The sequence below is a fragment of the Lemur catta genome, chromosome 22 (assembly GCF_020740605.2).
Source record: "Lemur catta isolate mLemCat1 chromosome 22, mLemCat1.pri, whole genome shotgun sequence".
Lineage (NCBI taxonomy): Eukaryota > Metazoa > Chordata > Mammalia > Primates > Lemuridae > Lemur > Lemur catta.
The window spans coordinates 17,948,802-17,956,926 of record NC_059149.1 but is presented as its reverse complement, the minus strand read 5'-3'; the positions used below and the strand labels follow the sequence as shown (position 1 = coordinate 17,956,926).

The 8,125-nt window shown below is 37.0% G+C and overlaps 1 pseudogene; it reads right to left on the bottom strand.

The window, feature by feature from the left end:
• Positions 1-7,663: 7,663 nt before the first annotated feature.
• Positions 7,664-7,747, bottom strand: LOC123626732 (annotated as a pseudogene).
• Between the last annotated feature and the right edge of the window lie 378 nt (positions 7,748-8,125).

Sequence of the window (8,125 nt, the reverse complement as noted above, 5' to 3'; positions counted from 1 at the left end):
GACTTATGTATATAGATTATACTTTCAACTCTATTTAGGAACTGTACCTTTTACAAATTGCTTTTAAGAATATGCTGTAATTAAGATATAAATGTGAATGTGATTTTCAGCATGAGTTCAGGATTGCCACATTTGGTAAGGTTATGACTGTTTTTTTACTCAATATCCATCTCTTTGTGGTCAAAATTATATCATTTCTCATATTTTTCCTACAGTTTATGTTGTTTTATTTTCACAGATACTTCAGTTTCACTTGAAAATCTTAGAACATTACATTTTCCCATGGAGAATAGTCCAGGTCACTAGAAATAACAATAACTAACTTTTAGTATGTTCTTGTTGTGTTCCAGATCTTGTGCTAAATCTTGTACAAATGTTATTTTATTTAATCTACATGGCAACCCAATGAGGTAGATACTTGCTAGGGGTCTGTCAACCTAAAAAAAAGACATCAGAGAAAAATATCTCCAAATATGTTAAATTTATTTGGGAATAGGAAAAGAGGATTATTCTGGATTATAATCCGGAATGCACTATGGCAAACCACAGGTGTACCCAGTAAGAGAAGGGTAAGAGGATGCTTTTATTGGCAAAAAAGAAGTTCATGTAAGCTGCCTGGAAACAGAGTTTATTGGTTTTGGGGACTCAAAGCCAGAGTTGGCATCAGTTCATTGGTCGAGGTGCCATTACTGGGCAAATGTCCTTTCAAGAGCATCTTTTCTGAATTACTGCAGTTCTAAAGAATGTCTAATGAGAAACCTTGTCATAGTAATAGATGTACAGGTGTGAAATGTGCAAGCTGTGTAAAGCAGGAGATGCATGGAGGACATGAAAGGATTTCTTGGGGGGTTTTAGAAAGTCCTTGAAAACTGCTCTTATCTCAGACATGCAGGCATGAGCCCTCCTGCTTTGTGTCTTTCTGACCCTATTTTGTCCGAATCTGGCAAGAATAACTTCATCCTAGTATCTTGCAACTTTCACAGGTTGAATTATGCGCCCTACCAAATCTAAATATTTTGGAGTTCTAACCCCCAATACCTCAGAAAGTGGCTGTCTTTGGAAGTAGGGCTTTTAAAGAGGGAATTAAGGTAAAATGAGGTCATAGGATAGGTCCTAATCTAACATGACCGTGTCCTTATAAGAAGAAGAGATTAGGACACAGACAACACACAGATTGACAGACGACCATGTGAAGACAAAGGGAGTCGAGGACCATCTAAAAGCCAAGGAACATCCAAAAGCCTCACAATGAAACCAGCCTGTGGACACTTGCATCTTGGACTTCTAGCCCCCAGATGTGTGAGAAAATAAACTTCTGTCCTTTAAGCCACCCAATCTGTGGTATTTTGTTTACGGCAACTGCTAGCAGACCTAGCAGTATTATTATGCCTTTCATTTTACATATGAATAATCTGAGGTTTAAAGAGATTAGACAAAGTGTCCCAGGCCACATACAGAGCAAGTGGTTGAATGAGACTCAAACTAAAGTTATTCATTAAACAAATATCTCTTGACTGTGTACCATAGGCCACAAAAGTGAAGGAAAAAAACTCCAAAAGCGGAGCAGGATCAAGGGTTTCAAATTATAAGAACAGGTAATTTGTCCCTGCATCAAAATCAAGCACTGTGTGCAAACATTCTACATGTGGCTGGTGGTGGCAATAGTGTTCTCTGGACTCCTTTGTCCTTGCTGGTGTTAACATGTAAATTTACTGACCAGATTGAGGATTGTTGTTATTGTAGAACATGGTCCCTTCCCCCAAGCCTGTTCTGAGAAAAACAGGTCAACAAATATTTCTCAAACAAATGAAAACAAAAACAAAAAATAAAAAAAGAAATTCTTAACAAGTAAAGTTGCAAAATTTTCTTTACCTCTCTTTTGGAGCTTTTCGTTGTGTACTAGCTTATTGAAGTTTCTAGTGAAGAAACATCTTTGTCTTTGTCTAATCCTATGTTTTGTAACTTAATTGATCACAAGATCCTTATTTCAGCACACTTTTAAAAAATGTTCACATACTCTCTTCAAAGTGAGAAGGTGTTAATGGTAAATCCTATATTTCACAATTAATTATTTAATTGAATTTTAAAATAAAAAACCCTTATAATTTACATCATCGCAGATATCAAGCATTCCTGTTCAATCCAAATTGAGAATTTCTCAAGAGCAGTTTCAATTTAAATGGGAGAAATATTAAGACAGATCATGTGGAGTACATATAAGTTTTAACAGAACCACTTATGTGTACAGTTTAAGAATTATCTGTATCAAATGCATTAATTTGAATAAAAAAGTTTTAGAATTTGCAACATAATAATTTTCATGTTTTTTCATTGTACCTAAGATGACATTATCTCTATGTTAGAAGTGGAGGATAAGTACATATTTTGTTGAAGAGATGAATATAGTAAAAATTATGTGGGTACAACCTGGCATCTTATGCCTTATCTCTAAAGTTAATTTTTACAAAAAATCAATATGCTCAAGATAGTCATCCAACTCATTACATATTAGGGACAGCTAGACAAGTTCCCTAAAAAACTCAGGATTGTGGTGGATTGGTAATTTTTTTAGAATCTGACAATATCACATGCTACTTGCTTTCACTCCTGTACATACAAATGCCAACCCCATCTCCCAGGCAGGATTAATCTGTCTGTTCTCTTTGAGCTTGGTGTATCCAGCTTCAGTCTATGTGCTCAATGATTTAAAGAGGAGATGACTTCACATGTGTTTAAGAAACTTCAGACATTTAAAAGAAGAAATTAAGACTTCTTCATTTTACTAAGACATTAGAGACTTCAAAAAAATCATTTCATAAAGATATCAATTGTTAGTATTTGAATCTTAAATATCTTTGAAATATAGCTCAAACATAGTTAAATTTACACGCAACTTTCCGAGAGAGTATTTGTTACATAGAATGTGGTACATATACATATTAGATTTTTTCCCATAATCAAATTGCTTAAATTAAATCATGATTTATATTTAGCCTTTAGGGCACAGAAACTCATTTAGACTATTTTGAAATTATAATTATTTTGTGACATAGATAAAATATTAATTAGTGGGATAACCCTATACAGTGTAAATTATGATCTTTACTATATTAGAATGGTTATATATTTTAAGAAAGAGCTAATTTAAAAGTATTTTAAAATAAATAACCTGATTAATTAGAGATAAAATGTTCACATATATACAAGCAATTAATGTCTTCTAATTTTTTTTTTGTAGATCAGAGGATGCTAAAAACATGATGCTAATTGTAAACCATTCTCTTATACATATTAATGATTCCTAATAAGATAAACTGTAATTCTTTAGATTATATGCTATTTTAATAAATTATAATGGTACTCTCTATATCATATAATGATTATATATAAACAATAATTAATTTTTAAAACTTGTTAAAGTTCAGACACATTTCCTTGAAGTAATTTTAAATCTAATTATAAGTTTCGAGCCTTCCAAAACTTTATATTATTTATTAATGTTTACCTAAATTTTAGCTACTTACATGTTGTCTTAGTCCATTTGTGTTGCTAAAAGAAATACCTGAGGCTGAGTAATTTATAAAGAAAAGAGGTTTATTTGGCTCACAGTTCTGCAGGCTGTAGAAGAATCATGGTGCCACCATCTGCTTCTGGTGAGGGCCTTAGGAAGCTTCCACTCATGGTAAAAGGTGAAGGGGTACAGGTATCACATTGCAAGAGAGGAAGGTAGCAAGGTGAGGGAGGTGCCAGGGTCTTTTTAGCAATCAGTTCTCATGGTAACTAATAGGGCAAGAACTGATAAATTACCACAAGGACAGCACCAAGCCATTCGTGAGGGATCCACTCTCATGACCCAAACACCTCACATTAGGCCCAACCTCCAATATTGGGGATCAAATTTCAACATGTAATTTGGAGGGAACAAATATGCAAACTATATCACATGTGGACAAGGAGACATAGCTAAGTAAAATATACCTCTAGAATATATGGGATTTGATATCAAACTAAGTCATATGTAAACCTAATTACATTTTATAATAATAGGCTATTACTAAAAATTTGGAAGAGATTTTTTTAAAGTAAATTTACTTTGCCAAGAAAAAAATCTACTTCTTTTGTTTAATATATGTCTATACTTAGCTTTTAGCTTTTTATTTTTTTCCTTTTCTGAAACTGCAAGAAAGTGCATTTAAAAATATTATTTATTTTTTGGTTTAAAAACTTTTGGAAACATTTCTGAAGGGGCATGTGGCCAATTTGAAAATGATATTACTCAAATAAGGATACTTTTGAAAAACATGTTAGATTTTCTAGGGGTTGATTTTCAGGTCAACAAAACAAAACAAACAAAACACAAAGAAACAAAAAAGTAAATATTTCTAAGGTCTTCCTTAGTTCTGCAGTAGATATAAAGTTGTCAGTGGAGCATTCCATTTTAAAGAAATCACCTCTTGCCCTTTCTAGAGACATTGTGTGCAGTCAGCAGGATGATGGTGTGTTTACTCTGATTGGGACTCACTCTTACCCAGGCGCTCAGGGAGGGGCTGTGATCTAGGCCCAAGCAGAGTAATGCCCTTTCCCACCCCCCAGCTAGACTGTGACTGGCCCATTAATTGAGCTAGATGGTCCCACAGGGGCTTTTGAAGTGCCACCATCATCTCTGGTATCAACCTAAAGCTGCTTGTGCTCACGTCTCCCCCAAGTGCAGAGATCTTCCTGGTGAATGAAGCCGGAAGGAAAGAGAACAGAGTCAACAGTGAGGGATCAAGTCTTATTGGCCATCTTGAGGACCTGCATTCAACTGAGGCCAAAACTAGTGCAAATTCTGGACCATCTCCTAACAGGAACCCAAACTACACCAAAAGGAAGCCATGGTAGAAGAAATAAACAAACCATTCTTACTTGAGTTGGTTGGAGTTGGGCTTCTGTCACTTGAAATGAAGAGTCCTGCTTGATATAAGCACATTCTTCTATCTGAACACCAGGCCTTGGGAAATTGCAAGTAAGCTCAATGTTTTTAAAGATATTTATTGAATTTCAAATGTACTCCAGGCACTATCTCAGGCACATGCAATTAAAAAAAAAAAAAGAAAATCTCTGTCCTTTTGAAAACTGCATTTTAACTAGGACAGATAGTCAATAAAACATAATCACAATATATGAGTAAATTCTAATGTATTTTAGAAGATGATAAATGCCAGGGAAAAATTTTTGCACATTGTAACGGGTCAAGGAGCCAAGGGCGGCAGAGTAGGAATGAGTTTTGATAACAATCTGAAACAGGACAGTGAGAGTGGGCTTCATTGAGAGGTTGATTAAACAAAGCCTTGAAGGAGGTGAGGGTGTCAGGTAGGATGATACCTGGTGGTAAAAGATTCCAAACAGAAAAATAAGCCGATGTCTACACACTGTAGAATCATGCCTACTGCATCCAAGGAGCAGCGGAGAGGTAAGATTTTTGTAGAGAGCAACAGAGAGACAAGACCAGTAGCTCATGGGGAAATTGGGATCAAGAAAATACTTTTGGGGATATAGCAGGAAAGAAGGAAAAACTGACGACATACGAGAGAGAGAGAGAGGGCAGAGTTGTTCACCAGAAAGAGAGTGATGGGGTCTATTTAGTCTAGGCAGTAGACAGAGATGGAACAGTCAGGAATGCAGAGTGTATGGGCGCAGGTGCGTATAAGTGAGAGTCACAGGTCGTCAGCTGGGAGAGGATGGAAGGAGGAAGTGTTGGAGGTGTGAGGACACAGGAGAAGGTATAAAACAGGCCTCTAGGAGATTGGGAGGGTAAATGAGATAGGGAACTATAGTATGGCTGCTGGGCTCTGCAAAGGCCTGCTCACAACGTATTATATATTGAAAATGAGAAGAGTCGATGTGGTTGTTACATTCAGTTGTGTCAGCGCAGGCATGGAGAAGCCAGAAAGTTGAATTTAACCAAGGTTGTGGTTTTGCAAAGGAAGTGTGAAAAACTGAGAGAGAGGTAAGCAAGTTGGGAGTACAGGTTGAGCATCCCTAGTCTGAAAACCCAAAATCTGAAATTCTCAAAAATCCAAAACTTTTTGAACATCCACAAGACACCACAAGTGGAAAATTCCACACCTGACCTCATGTGTTGGATGGCAGTCAAAAATTTGTTTCATGCATAGACTTATTAAAAATATTATATAAAATTTCCTTCAGGCTATGTGTATAAGGTGTACATGAAACATAAAGAAATTGTTGTGTTTCGACTTGGGTCCCATCCCCTAGGTATTTCATTCTGTATCTGCAAATATTCCAAAATCTGAAAAATATCTGAAATTTGAAACACTTCTGGTCCCAAGCATTTTGGATAAGGGATACTTAACCTGTATATGCAAAGGATGATCTTGAGCTGAGTCAGGAGGTTACTGTGGACCTGAAGAAAGGGGGGTAACTGGTAAGGTTAGAGGATGGAAGTATTGATGATGCATAAGAAAGAGTATGTGGGAAGTTAGGCAGTGGAGGGCAGAGAGTGGGATGAAACCGAGATTGTGAGGTGGTTGCAGGTATTTATAATGACATGGTCTTGAGTGTCACCATCAGAGTGTGAGTGGGTGTTTGAGGAGGAATGAAGGATGTGATTACTGGAAGAAAGGAGTTCAGGAAAACAGGAAGCATATATCAAAATTGCTCCATCTTCTGGCTGGAATGTGACCATATTCCTGGGTCTGAAAGATCCACATTGGTTGGACCTTGGGGTGACCTCGATAGTGGCATCCATATGAAGCAAAGCAACTGGACAGAAGGAGCTGAAGTCCCTGAGGACTCTGAGGGACAGAATGGCATCACCAGCCCTGGACTTCACATGTGTTTCAGCTGCTGTTTATTGACATCTGTCCTCACAGCTGAGCCTTATTTCAATGGATGTCCTACAAACCAGTTTCTCTCTTGGACACCAGTTTCTCCCTCACCTCGTTTTATCCTCCTCATTAGCTCAAAAGCCAGAATTAGCTTTAAAAAAGTCTCTTTCATCCTTTAAGACCCAGAGTAAGAAATCATGCACTCTATAAAGCCTGACTTGGTCCTTTGGGCAGAATTAACCACTTTTCCCTCCACTTGTCTATGTGTCTTTAAATTCTGAATTTGAAATCCTAAATTCTGAATTCCTAATGTGTAATCTTTGTACATGTCTCATTGTGGTGTTTAGCAGATAGTAAGCTCTCAAATGCTGCCTGAACAAATAACTGATTTGACACCAGCCAAGCAGAACGAACTCATCGTAAACCTCTGAATAAGATAAAGGGCAGCTTGGAGAAAGACTTCTACAGCTCTCACCAGTGTTAGCAGATCAAAAGGGAAACGGACTCTGACTTCAGAGACATGTATCAGAGAGATCGCAGGGAGAGGACTACTTCAAAAGAACGCAATGCACTGAGGTTTGCTTCTGAAGCGTGACAACTCCAGTCTGTCCCAGGGGAAAAAAAAAAAAAAGAAAAGATAACGGTTGGCTGTGTTGAAATGCCAATGTAGCACTTGACCAAGGGCATTTCTGAACTTGTAACTATTTCTTGGTAGGGTGGTTAGTATAAAAGCCACAGTAGCATAGAACTCTCAATGGGATACTATTAAAAGCCAGCTGTTAACAGGTATGTGAGAGAAACTGTGTTCTAAGACAAGTCAGCGAAGCTAGTGCAGGTATTCCTTCATCTGAAAACACTCAATTTATAAAGACACATAGATACTACACTTGATCTTAGCCAAAAGGCGGAGAAGTGATGACACATAGATAAAAAGACATCACAACAGGAGATGCACCTCATTAGAGTTTGCATAATATTTTGCCAGAGCAACACTATTTAAATGATATTTGGGCTTCTAACACTATAATATTAATAAGGCCCTCTAGCTAGTCTTTTGTGGTTTATTCTGGGAATGTAACAACCACTGGTGGATGCAATGAAAACTGGGTTCTGAGTTCGAATCAACTAATTTTCTTCCAGTAACAGTCAGCAAAAATGCTTCCTGCCCACTCTACTTGTTGCCCTTAAGAACGGCTTTATTTTTGTTTGACTCTGTATTTTTTTCCTAATCTGACTACTCAGTGCTGCTTTATCCCTTGTCAGCTACATTATGATAGTTTGCTGTTCATTCTAGT